This window comes from Morus notabilis, unplaced genomic scaffold (assembly GCF_000414095.1).
Source record: "Morus notabilis unplaced genomic scaffold, ASM41409v2 Scaffold271, whole genome shotgun sequence".
NCBI classification, from domain to species: Eukaryota; Viridiplantae; Streptophyta; class Magnoliopsida; order Rosales; family Moraceae; genus Morus; species Morus notabilis.
Genome location: NW_010365721.1, coordinates 599,377 through 613,902, shown reverse-complemented (window position 1 = coordinate 613,902; position 14,526 = coordinate 599,377). Strand labels below are relative to the sequence as shown.

General features: G+C 35.8%; 1 pseudogene; it reads right to left on the bottom strand.

Moving 5' to 3' along the window:
- Nucleotides 1-11,536: 11,536 nt before the first annotated feature.
- LOC112093637 overlaps nucleotides 11,537-14,526 on the bottom strand; it is a 7,269-nt pseudogene continuing 4,279 nt past the window's right edge.

The following is a 14,526-nucleotide window of genomic DNA, read 5'->3' as shown; positions in this document are numbered from 1 at the left end:
CTTAATAGAGAATCAATTATGTATGTTTCTTTCTTAAATGTTGTGCTTTTAATCAGTTGCTTTCTTTCATGCTCCGTTGGTTATTTTGTTCACTTTCTTTTTCCGCATTGAATTGTACTTGATGATTTGCGTATTTTTTTATTTAATAATAAGGTGATTATTTAGGTCTCGTTCGCTTTGCGGATTCAAGTTTTTAATTCAAATTGAGATATGTCATTTTCTGAAAACTTTTAACTATATTAAAGAAAGTTAGATGTGATATTTTCTGAAAGTTTTTAATTATAAAAATCTAATATTAAAAACTCAAATTGGTGAAATGAACGAGACCTTAGTGTGAGATAGTTTGTTTAGTGAGTCACAACCTAGTTAATTAGGATGAGCTTGAGCTTCTTGATGCGAATTGTCCAATCTCTTTCGTTTAGAAAAAAAAAAGAAATTGATATGTATATTTTCTCTGCATTAAGATAATTATTAGACTCTTCAACTTAATAAAACCTACAAATTAAAAATATATGCCACTTAATGTATGTGGAGATATTTACTGATCACATGGATAGTTTGATCATTTTAAAGGTCTAACATTAATTGTTGACCGAGATAAAGTATTTAATGAGATTAAAAACTGAACATATATTTTGTGAATAAATTTAAAATACGGGGTATAAAAAAATAAATATCTCATTATTGTGTCATGATACGTATAAAAGAGAATCAGCTACGTCGAGATCCATTAAACCAGCAGATCGATCAGAGGTCCGTCATAGCTGTTTCTTCTACAATATTGCATAATTTATTCCTATTATATCGATATATGTTCATCTGGTAAGATATATTGTTTGCCCATGAATAATTTTATTTTTCTAATTTTCCCCTGCACTCCCTTCGAGGTCACATTAATCCACGGGTTTGGCTGATACCATATTTTTTTGAGAAAATTGCAAAAACTCACCATTAAACACATTCTTCTAGAGTTTTACCTTTTAGTTGTGAGAGTTTTACCTTTTAGTTGTGATAAACTACTTCTGTAATAATAATATGTTAAATTATAGATAATAATTTTTCAAATGTTAAATAATAATATGTTAAATTACGCCTGTCGCTGGCGACCGAAGACCCGCCGCCGGCAATATCTGTCAAATTATCGATAATAATATGTCAAATTACTTACTCCCAAGGGCAAAATTCAATAGGCTAACGTTGAGACCCAAAAATCTTTAATGATACCATTTTAAGGGGTATTTGTCAAAATTATCTTATTTTTCTTTATGTGGAAAGCCTGAAAATAGAGATGCAACAATGGGCTAGGGCCCGTGGGCCACCCCAGGCCCATCCTGACACAGTGATTGGCCGGGCCGGCATGGCCTGTCACTGTTCAAGGCACGGCCCAGCCCATAAATATTAGTGGGCTTGGCTGGGTCCACGTATATCGGTTCATGGGCTGGCCCGACACGGCCCATGAAAAATCATGGGCCAGGCTAGGCTGGGCCGGCCTGTCTAGGCCCATGATGGGCCGGTCCAGACCGGCTCATCTAGGCCCATAATGGGCCGGCCCAGCCCAACCTGTCTAGGCCCATAATATTTTCATGTTGTTTTTTCTTTTTTTTAGTAATTTTGTAAACATTTTATGTATAATTATCCTGATTGTACTCTTTTTTTTTACTAAGGTTTTGTCCTACTGGGTTTTCCTTAGAAAGGTTTTTATTTAATGAGGTAATCGTAAATAAAATATCCCTTTTCATATTTCCATTGACTATTCAAACTTATATATTTGTTAACTTGTTTAAAAATTCAAAAATTAAAAATTAAAATTACATGCTTAGATGGGCTGGCTCATCTAATCCCATGATGGGCCTTGAGTGGGTCAGCCCATGACACGGCCCATCCTGACCCACGTAAAATTGGCCCGTGATGTGGGCTGGGCCGAGGTCATTCTTATGTGGACCGGCCCGGCCTGACCCACGAAATTCGTGGGCTTGGCGAGCCCGGCCCGCGTGGACCTAAGGAGTACGGGCTAGGTCAGGCCGGGCCGGGCTGGCCTGTTCTTGCATCTCTATCTGGAAATACATGAATTGCTAGAACGTAGAAAGTGGTCCATCTCACCCTACACTACTCAGTGTCAGTGGTGGAGGGAGGGAAGGCCGGGGGGACATATGCCCCCCTGAATTTTTGGGTTTTCACTTTTAGCCTATAGTTTTTCAAAATTGGCCCCCTAATAAGAACAACTTTCAATATTTTTTCATAAAATCTGATCTCAATTTTCTTTCTTTTTAGTTTTTTTCCTGTTGTTGTTTTGGTATTTTTTCTATTAATTCTTATGATTTTAAATGTGCTAAATTGATATTTTTTTGTCTAATTTACCCTTATGAAAACTTTTTCTTTAAAAATGGTCCCCTCTAAAATATTTTTTCACATAATATTTATTATATCAAAATTGAGCCTTATAGAAAAAAGTTTTAAATGATCCACTAAAATGACATTATTATTATGTACCCAGTAAATAAATTTTTTTTATCTAATTTACTAGCTAAAATTTTTATTGCCCAAATATATTCTACATGTATATGCATATATATATATATATATATTTATACACACACTATCATCAAAACAAAACATGCATTTTGGTCCATTTTACTCACATAACTTTTTGCTAAACTAAACTCTTAAGAGAGTAATAAATTGAAATTTAAAAAAAAAACTAAACTCTTTAAAATTTAAATTCATGTATCATGAAGTTTAATAAACTAATCAATATGAACGTGTATAACGTGTTTCTAACTAGTTAATAGCATGTTGAAACAAAAGGAAGAAAAAGGAAAATAAAGTTATTAATAGTATTAGGAGTCAAATTTATTGCACTTTTTAACATTTTCAACATTTTTAGTTTGTGTCTCCATCTTGACTCCGCCACTGACTACTCATTATATTATTTTATTGATTGATATATGCATGAATGGTATATACATTCGATGCATCATCTATTATATTTTTTAGTAAAATATTTGATGCACATGTGGAATCTGCTTGGCCGGTCCACGCATAATGGGGGAAAAAAAAAGTGCTTTAGCAATTCTTAGAAATCTTAAGCTTACAACAGCGATGATGGATTGGAAAAAATTGAAGTTTCGGGAATCAATAGCGCCTTCCTATTGTCTTTAATGGAAGAGTTACAAGATTATGTGGAAGAAAGGGACGAAGAAAGATTGAAGAGTGTGATTCAATCTCTAGAAGCCGAGATCAATTCGAGCATAGCAATTGATCATGACCAGGATTCATTCACGGAGCTAGCTGATCCTGATCATCAATTCATCAGCGTCCGCTAAGACAGTCAAACATCTAATTCAGGGCAATTGGACGGTCATGATACAACGGCACCTCTTGTTTCTAATCCTATATGTTTATGGTCTATTATTAAAAAATATAGCATGTGCCAACTTAGATATCGAAAGAAGACTTTCCATCTCCAAAATTAACTGTGTATATTTTGATACACATGCACATGACATGGGGAGTCCAATCCATGCTTTGAATGCCGTATCAATACAAGTTCGGATGTTTTCCATATATCTTTATATTAAGAGACGAGAGAGAATATTTTCCGAGGAACTGAATTTCATTGATACTAAAAGTATACTCAAACTACTATATCTAATCGATCAGCAAAACTAAACTATATCTAACCACTACTATTTAACTAACAAGTGTACATGTACAACCTTAACCAATATCTAATCCAAGTTTAATTATCTTTCTAATAGTTTGAATAGTAATCAATCCTTTAGACAACATAATCACTATGCATGCAGTCTCCACTAGTATTTTCTGTGGCATTTTAAATTAATAATTTTTTCTTTAAAGAGTTTCTTAGGTTTCAATGACACCTGATTTTCGTTGGAGTAGATCTTACGATTTTTGGACCTACCTTAGTATCCCGAGGCTTGATCGTTTTTCTTTGGGGACTCTAGACAAATGCCACACCACCAAGTTTTGGATTGATTTTTTCCACGAGAAATAAAATCATAAAAAAAATGGTCATCCCGACACGTTTAGAATACAAAAGATTAAAGATCCTCCCGATATCATCATATCTGCAATAGCAACGATCAGTGGCCGTCGATGTCTTACCCCTAGTACTACGGGGTATTCCAGCGAGATACTAAAAATTCGCCGACCATCAGTAGCCAGTCGGCTTTTGACCACCAGTATCCTACTCATGTCATAATTTGCAGTGCAAAGCGGAGATTACCAATATATATATCCTATCGAAAATATACCCTATCAAAAATTGTTATTATCCCACTTTTTACGATTTTCTTTATTTTTCGTCTTTGAAAAATAAAATAAAATAAAAACGACGCCAAAAAATTTTAAAATTTTGCAGACACGATCCTACCATGTTTCTGGGCATACCTACAAAAACATGAAAAAAAAAACACCCCAGGGCACCCCCGGACCCCCGAGACACCCCCGGCACACCCCCGGGAGACCGCCGGAAAACCCCGGGTCACCCCTGGGACACCCTCGGGACAACCCCGGGGCACCCCCGTGGCACCCCCGGGGCACACACAGGGCCTCCCTGGGACACCCCCGGGAGACCCCTGGGAGACCCCCGGGATACCCCCGAGACACCCCAGGGCACCCCCGGCCCACGTAGTGAAACGTCCTGGGGCCGGGACATGTCAAAAATTTACATTTTTATTTATGTTTTGCATTCTAAAATTAATATATGATTTTTAGGAATTAATGCAACAAGTGGCACCATTTTTTTATGAATGTTCTCTTTTTTATGATTTTCCTTATTTTTCATTTTCAAAAAATAAAATAAAATAAAAATGACATCAAAAAATTTTGAAATTTTACAGACACGATCCTTACATTTTTATGGGCATACCAACAAAAAATGATAGCAAAAGAAAAACGCTGTCAAAAAACCCCCCGCGCGTGTAGTGGATCGCCCATGGGCCGGGATGGGTCACAAATTTACACTTTTATTTATGTTTTGCTTTCCATAATTAATAGATGATTTTTAGGAATTAATGCAACAAGCGGCACCATTTTTTAATGAATATTCTATTTTTAATGATTTTCTTTATTTTTCATCTTTTAAAAATAAAATAAAATAAAAATGACGTCAAAAAATTATGAAATTTTGCAGACACGATCCCTATATTTTTCTGGGCATGCTTACAAAAAATGACCTTAGAAAATGCGAGAAAAAAGCAAAACAAGCGGCACCTTTTAAAACGCCCCCGGCCGCGTAGTGGGGCGCCTAGTGGCCGAGATGGGTCAAAAGTTTACATTTTCACTTGTGTTTTGCATTCTAAAATAAATATAGATTTTTTCAGAATTAATGCAACAAGCGGCACCATTTTTTAATGAATATTCTTTTTATTATGATTTGCTTTATTTTTTGTCTTTCAAAAATAAAATTAAATAAAAACTACGTCAAACAATTATGAAATTTTACAGACATGATCCTTACATTTTTCTGGGCACGCATGCAAAAAAGGCCCTTAAAAACTGAAAAAAGCACCCCAGGGCTCCCCTAGAGCCACCCCAGGGAATCCCTGGGGCCCCCGAAACACCCCCGGGACACCCCCAGGAGACTCCTAAGAGACCTCTGGGAGACCCCTAAGAGACCACGGGGGCACCCCCGGGACACCCCCGGGAGACGCCCGGGAGACCCTCGGGACACCCCTGGGGCGCCCCCGGGTGCACCCGGGGCACCTCCGGGACACCCCCGGGACACAACAGGGCAGCCCCGTCCCGCGTAGTGAGTCGCCCAGGGGCTGGGATGACTAAAAAATTTACATTTTTATTTATGTTTTGCATTCTAAAACTAATATATGTTTAGGAATTAATGCAACAAGTGGCACTTTTTTGATGAATATTCTATTTTTTATGATTTTCTTTTTTTTCTCTTTGAAAAATAAATAAAAATGACGTCAAAAAATTATGAAATTTTCCTGAGACGATCGTTACATTTTTCTGGGCATGCCTACAAAAAATGGCCTAAAAATGCTCGAGAAAAGAAAAACGCTGTCAAAAAGCCCACGGCCCACGTAGTGGGGCGCGCAGGGGCCGGGTTGGGTAAAAAATTTACATTTTTACTTATGTTTTGCATTCTAAAATTAATATAGAAGTTTTAGGAATTGAGGCAACAAGCGGCACCATTTTTTTGATTAACACTCTATTTTTTATGATTTTCTCTATTTTTTGTGTGTGAAAATAAAATAAAATAAAAATAACGTCAAAAAATTATGAAATTTTGCATACAAGATCCGTACAGTTTTCTTGGTATGCCTCCAAAAAATGGTTCTAAAACATGACAAAAAAAGAAAAACGCTGTCAGAAAGCCCCCAGCTTGGGCAATGGGGTGCCCAGGGGCCGGGATGGATAAAAAATTTACATTTTTATTTATGTTTTACATTCTAAAATTAATATACAATTTTTATGAATTAATGCAACAAGCAACACCATTTGTTTTGATGAATATTCTATTTTTAAGATTTTCTTTATTTTTCATCTTTGAAAAATAAAAGAAAACAAAAACGACGCCAAAAAATTTTAAAATTTTGCAGACACGATCCTTACATTTTTATGGGCATGCCTACAGAAAATCGCCTAAAAATGACAGAAAAAAGAAAAACAATGTCGAAAAGCCCCAGGCCCGCGTAGTGGGGCGTCCAGGGGCCGGGATGAGTCAAAAGTTCACATTTTTATTTATGTTTTGGATTCTAAAATAAATATAGATTTTTTAGGAACTAATGCAACAAACGGCACCTTTTTTAAATGAATATTATTTTTTTATGATTTGCTTTAATTGTCTTTCAAAAATAAAATTAAATAAAAACTACGTCAAATAATTATGAAATTTTGCAGACACGATCCTTACATTTTTCCAGACACGCATGCAAAAATGGCCTTAAAAATTGAAAAAAGCACCCTGGGGCTCCTCCAGAGCCACCCCAGGAAATCCCTGGGGCCCCCAAAACACCCCCGGGACACCCCAGGAGACCCTCGGAAGACCCCTAAGAGACCCCTGGGAGACGCGGCACCTCCGGGACATCCCCGGGGCACCCCCGGGACACCCCCGGGAGATGCCCGGGAGACCCCCGGGGCGCCCCGGGCGCTCCCGGGACACGACATGGCATCCCCGGCCCGTGTAGTGAGGCGCCCAGGGGCCGGGATGAGTAAAAAATTTACATTTTTATTTATGTTTTGCATTATAAAACTAATATATGTTTAGGAATTAATGCAACAAGTGGCACCATTTTTTGATGAATATTCTATTTTTTATGATTTTCTTTTTTTGTCTTTAAAAAATAAAATGAAAATGAAGTCAAAAAATTATGAAATTTTGCTGAGACGATCAATACATTTTTCTCGGCATGCCTACAAAAAATGGCCTAAAAAATGGCTGAGAAAAGAAAAACGCTATCAAAAAGCCCACGGCCCGCGTAGTGGGGCTTCCAGGGGCCGGATTGGGTAAAAAATTTACATTTTTACTTATGTTTTGCATTCTAAAATTAATATATAATTTTTAGGAATTAAGGCAACAAGCGGCACCATTTTTTGATGAACACTCTTTTTTATGATTTTCTGTATTTTTTGTCTTTCAAAAATAAAATAAAATAAAAATGACGTCAAAAAATTATGAAATTTTGCGTACAAGATCCTTACAGTTTTCTTGGTATGCCTCCAAAAAATGGTTTCAAAAAATGACAAAAAAAGAAAAACGCTGTTAGAAAGCCCCCGGCCCAGGCAGTGGGGTGCCCAGGGGCCGGGATGGATAAAAAATTTACATTTTTATTTATGTTTTACATTCTAAAATTAATATACAATTTTTATGAATTAATGTGACAAGCAACACCATTATTTTGATGAATATTCCATTTTTTATTATTTTCTTTATTTTTCGTATTTAAAAAATAAAATAAAATAAAAATGACGCCAAAAAATTTTAAAATTTTGCAGACATGATCCTTACATTTTTCTGGGCACGCCTACAGAAAATGGCCTAAAACTGACAGAAAAAAGAAAAACAATGTCGAAAAGCCCCAGGCCCGCGTAGTAGGGCGTCCAGGGGCCGGGATGAGTCAAAAGTTTACATTTTTACTTATGTTTTGCATTCTAAAATAAATATAGATTTTTTAGGAACTAATGCAACAAGAGGCACCTTTTTTTAATGAATATTATTTTTTTTATGATTTGCTTTATTTTTTGTCTTTCAAATATAAAATTAAATAAAAACCACGTCAAACAATTATGAAATTTTGCAGACACGATCCGTACATTTTTCCAGACACGCATGCAAAAAATGTCTTTAAAAATTGAAAAGAGCACCCTGGGGCTCCCCTAGAGCCACGCTAGGGAATCCTTAGGGCCCCCAAAACATCCCCGAGACACCGCAGGAGACCCTCAGAAGACCCCTAAGAGACCCCTTGGACACCCCGAGGGCACCCCAAGGACATCCCCGGGGCACCCCCGGGACAACCCCAGGAGATGCCCGGGAGACCCCCGGGGCGCCCCCGGGCGCACCCGGGGCACCCCCGGGACACCCCCGGGACACGACGGGGCACCCCCAGCCCGTGTAGTGAGGCGCCCAGGGGCCGGGATGACTAAAAAATTTACATTTTTATTTATGTTTTGCATTCTAAAACTAATATATGTTTAGGAATTAATGCAACAAGTGGCACCATTTGTTGATGAATATTCTATTTTTTACGATTTTCTTTTTTTCTCTTTAAAAAATAAAATGAAAATGACGTCGAAAAATTATGAAATTTTACAGAGACGATCAATACATTTTTCTCGGCATGCCGACAAAAAATGGCCAAAAACATGGCTGAGAAAAGAAAAACGCTGTCAGAAAGCCCACGGCCCGCGTAGAGGGGCGCCCAGGGGCCGGGTTGGGTAAAAAATTTACATTTTTACTTATGTTTTGCATTCTAAAATTAATATATAATTTTTAGGAATTAAGGCAACAAGCGGCACCATTTTTTTTATGAACACTCTCCTTTTTATGATTTTCTGTATTTTTTGTCTTTGAAAAATAAAATAAAATAAAAATGACGTAAAAAAATTATGAAATTTTACATACAAGATCCTTACAATTTTCTAGGTACGCCTCTAAAAAACGGTTTCAAAAGATGACAAAAAAAGAAAAATGCTGTCAGAAAGCCCCCGGCCCGGGCAGTGGGGTGCCCAGGGGTCGGGATGGATAAAAAATTTATATTTTTATTTATGTTTTGCATTCTAAAATTAATAGACAATTTTTATAAATTAATGCGACAAGTAACACCATTATTTTGATGAATATTCTATTTTTTATGATTTTCTTTATTTTTCGTATTTGAAAAATAAAATAAAATAAAAATGACGCCAAAAAATTTTAAAATTTTGCAGACACGATCCTTACATTTTTCTGGGCATGCCTACAGAAAATGGCCTAAAAAATGACAGAAAAAAGAAAAATAATGTCGAAAAGCCCCAGGCCCGCGTAGTGGGGCATCCAGGGGCCAGGATGAGTCAAAAGTTTACATTTTTACTTATGTTTTGCACTTTAAAATTAATATAGAGTTTTTAGGAATTAATGCAACAAGCGGCACCATTTTTTGATGAATATTCTATTTTTTATGATTTTCTTTATTTTTTGACTTTGAAAAATCAAATAAAATACAAACGACGTCAAAAAATTATGAAATATTATAGACACGATCCTTACATTTTTCTAGGCATGCCTACAAAAATGGCCTGAAAAAATGAGAAAAAAAGTAAAACGCTGTTAAAAAGTCCCCGACTCGCGTAGTGAGGCGTCTAGGGGACGGGATGAGTAAAAAATGTACATTTTTATTTATGTTTTGTATTCTGACATTAATATATGATTTTTGGGATTTAACGCAATGAGTCTGACCATTTTTTAATGAATATCTATTTTTAATTATTTTCTTTATTTTTTGTCTTTAAAAAATAAAATAAAATAAAAACGTCTTAAAATTATAAAATTTTACAGACACGATCCTTACATTTTTCTAGACATGCATACAAAAAATGACAGAAAAAAAAAACGATGTCAAGAAGCCTCCGGCCCGCGTAGTGGGGTGCCGTAAGGCGGGATAGGTCAAAAATTTACATTTTTACATAGGTTTTACAGTTTAAAATTAATATAGATATTTTAGGAATTAATGCCACCAGCGGCACCATTTTTTGAAGAATATTCTATTTTTTATTATTTTCTTTATTTTTTGACTTTGAAAAATAAAATAAAATAAAAACGACGTTAAAAAATTATGAAATTTTGTAGACACGATCTTTACATTTTTCTAGACATGCCTGCAAAAAGCGGCCTGAAAAAATGACAACAAACGTAAAACGCTCTCAAAAAGCCCCCGACTCGTGTAGTGGGGCGCCCAGGGGCCGAGATGGGTCAAAAATTTATATTTTTATTTATATTTTGCATTCTAATTTTAACATATGACATTTAGGAATTAATGCAACATCCTGCATTATTTTTAATGAATATTATATTTTTTATGATATTCTTTATTTTGTTTGTTTGAAAAATAAAGTAAAATAAAAACGACGTCAAAAAATTATGAAATTTTGGAGACACGATCCTTACATTTTTCTAGGCATGCCCACAAAAAATGGCCTAACAAATGACAGAAAAAAGAAAAACCCTGTCAAAAAGCCCTCATCCCGCGTAGTGGGGCGCCCAGGGGCCGGGATAGGTCAAAAATTTATATTTTTACTTATGTTTTGAATTCTAAAATTAATATATAGTTTTTAGGAATTAATGCAACAAGTGGCACCATAGTTTGATGAATATTCTATTTTTTATGATTTTCGTTATTTTTTGACTTTGACAAATAAAATAAAATACAAACGACGTCAAAAATTTATGAAATATTATAGACACGATCCTTACATTTTTCTAGGCATGCCTACAAAAAATGGCCTGAAAAAATGAGAAAAAAAGTAAAACGATGTCAAAAAGTCCCCGACTCGCGTAGTGGGGCGCCCAGGGGACGAGATGGGTAAAAAATTTACATTTTTATTTATGTTTTGTATTCTAACATTAATATATGATTTTTGGGATTTAATGCAAGGAGTCTGGCCATTTTTTAATGAATGTCTATTTTTTTATCATTTTCTTTATTTTTTGTCTTTAAAAAATAAAATAAAATCAAAAGAACGTCTAAAAATTATAAAATTTTGCAGACACGATCCTTACATTTTTCTGAACACGCGTACAAAAACTGACAGAAAAAAGAAAAACGATATCAAGAAGCCCCCGGCCCGCGTAGTGGGGTGCCGTGGGGGCGGGATAGGTAAAAAATTTACATTTTTACTTAGGTTTTGCAGTTTAAAATTAATATAGAGATTTTAGGAATTAATGCCACCAGCGGCACCATTTTTTGATGAATATTCTATTTTTTATTATTTTCTTTATTTTTTGACTTTGAAAAATAAAATAAAATAAAAACGACGTCAAAAAATTATGAAATTTTGTAGACACGATCTTTACATTTTTCTAGACATGCCTGCAAATAGCAGCCTGAAAAAATGACAACAAACGTAAAACGCTCTCAAAAAGCCCCTGACTCGTGTAGTGGGGCGCCCAGGGGCCGAGATGGGTCAAAATTTTACATTTATATTTATGTTTTGCATTCTAATATTAACATATGATTTTTAGGAATTAATGCAACAACCTGCATTATTTTTTAATGAATATTATATTTTTTATGATATTCTTTATTTTTTTCTTTGAAAAATAAAGTAAAATAAAAATGACGTCAAAAAATTATGAAATTTTGGAGACACGATTGATTACGCCCAAACGTGTACAAAAACAAGCGGTCAATTATAGTACAATTTGAACGGTCGATCCCACGAGGAAGTGTTAAATTGAACAAGAAATGATTAGCAAATAAAAAGCGTTAGGAAAGTAAGCAATCAAACAAAGAAAATGAATGAGTGTTTTTGATGATTTTTTGAACAATTTAAAATGGAGAAAATTCAATAAATAGAAGTGATAAGGCTTTGAGAATCCTCCATATGCTTTGTTCACCTATTTGGATTTTGATTCATAAATTGACTCAATTAAAAGTTTCACATCCCAAACAAACAATCGGAAAATAAATATTTGAAGAACATACGAATTAAAAATGTATTCGAGTAAATAAAATTCTAACGTTTAGAATTAGGAAAAATTATCTTATGAGAAATCTAAGAGCGACAATATACCGTTGGCAATAATGCAGTAAAAGACTACTCATAAAACAATACCTATCAATATATAATATAATGCAACAATCACATAAAAAGAGTTTGACTAGATTTATATGAAAGTTGACAATAAAATATATTCATAAGAGGAAGAAATATGATAAAAGAAAATTATTTACTCAAATGTATAAAACTTACAAACCATTGCAGAATCAAAAATCCAAATAAGTTCACTACACATATAAGATCATCTCTAGCCTCACCTAAATACTCTAGCCTAGCTTGCACATAATTCTCATAAAATTCTAAAAAGAAAGTATGATAATAAGAACAAGAAAATAAGAGAAAATGTATGAGAATTTAGGCTTTAAAAATTAACCCCTAATCACCTTGACAATGGCCCTATTTATAGAGTTTTTAAAATGCTAAGAAAAAAACATCACAAGGCTTAAACGGGGGAGAAAAACCATCATAAACGCATCTGGCTGAAGAGTGGGACACGTGTCGTAAGTTGATTCGCGCGCGGGAGAAAATGTGGTGCACAGCTGGACCCACGCGGAGGAAGAGTGGACGCGCGCGGGAGAGAAACTCGCGCGGGGAGGGACAACGTGCGCGCAAAGCGCGCTTACTGGCGTGGGGACGCAACGGGGGAGCAGCTGGCATGGGACCACGTGGCGTCACGTGGTTGGAGAGCTGCTGCACACGGGACCCACGCGGAAGAAAGCGGAAGTGAGCCTGACGCGCCCATGAGGAGAACTCGCCCGGAGGGAACGGCGTGCGCGCCAAGCACGCGTATGCGCGGGGACAGCTGGGTCTCACGGACCTGCGGCGCGGCAGAGGACAACACGTGGCGGCTGGGATGGGCTCGCGGCTTCTCGGCTCGTCTCGGCTGGACGATGGGCTGATGGGCTTTGGGCCGATTTGGGCTTTTCTTGGGCTCAACATTTGGGTTTTGTTTGGTAAACTAGCCCAAATCCAATTGTTTTCTTCAAAAACCTGAAAAATAAAATAAATCCAATTAAAATTAAATCCTTTAAATTTAGGAATATTTGAAATTAAAATCACAAATTTTGATAAAATAATTTGACAATTATGAACATTAAAAGTGCAAATTTGTGCACTTATCACAACCCCCAACCAGCTTATTGCTAGTCCCTAGCAATTTCAAGCGAAAGAAAAATCATGTCAAGCTGAAAATTCAAATCAAAACCTGCAAAATCACCTAAGCAATCAAACAAAACATTAGTAAGTCATCAGAAAATGCTACCAAAACTACTTCAGTCATAACTCCAGAGTCGTGTGTGTGTACACCAAACCGTATCCCTCTTACCACAGTCCATAACACAAATAGTATCGAAAAACTTACCAAGGTAAAGTCTCAACTCCATTTACCTCATGGGGGTCGGAAATATTTTAATGCAAAGGGATTACGCTCATGGAGTTAGAAATGTCACAATTAACGCTCAAGTGAAAAAAGACAATTTAAGGACAAGCTATTAAACAAACATTGATCAAATGATAGGCAAATCAAATATCTGGAATAATTCATCACTCAAATCATAAACAAACTTTCGGGATTTCAGTCTGGTCAAGAGGAAGATCTCATAAACAAACAAAGAGCCAAAAAATACAGACAAATAACACAAACTTCTTCTTTTTTTTTTTCGAGGCAAGAGACAACATACATTTGATGAAGCTGATGTAGTAAGGCATTCTTGTGATTGGCTGCTATACAGCACAAGACATCAGTGCAACCAAACTACGTAAACATTGATGATAAATGATGCTCTTGCTCTCTTTTTTTTTATGATAAAATGAAAAAGAAAAATGATAACTACCTTCAACACATGGCTCAAATTCTAAAAATTATTCCTAACCAGAAATCATCTCTCAAGCAAATGTCACAAGTCAAGTAAAGGTGCTCCGTTAATAACTCAACCAACTCAAAAGATCAATGAAAGTTCAAAAAGCTGTTTTCTCAACTCTCACAACTCACCAAAAAATGAAAAACTTAAACTCGGGAGTTTTTCTCAACTAAATGTGTCAACAACCATCTTACCACAAGGTCTAGCATGTGCTCAAAAATAACTCTGGAAATCATTTCTTGGTAATTAAGATAGCAAAAACTGACTCAAACCGAACATTTCGAAATTATACTTAGTTAATCTCGCAAAAATTTGGACCCAATAACTACAAGAAAAAAATTAATCTCACGCATGAATATGCTCACCACCCCCAACCCAAAATCAGACAATGTCCTCAATGTCTAAAAATATATGCAATATGAAGAAGACA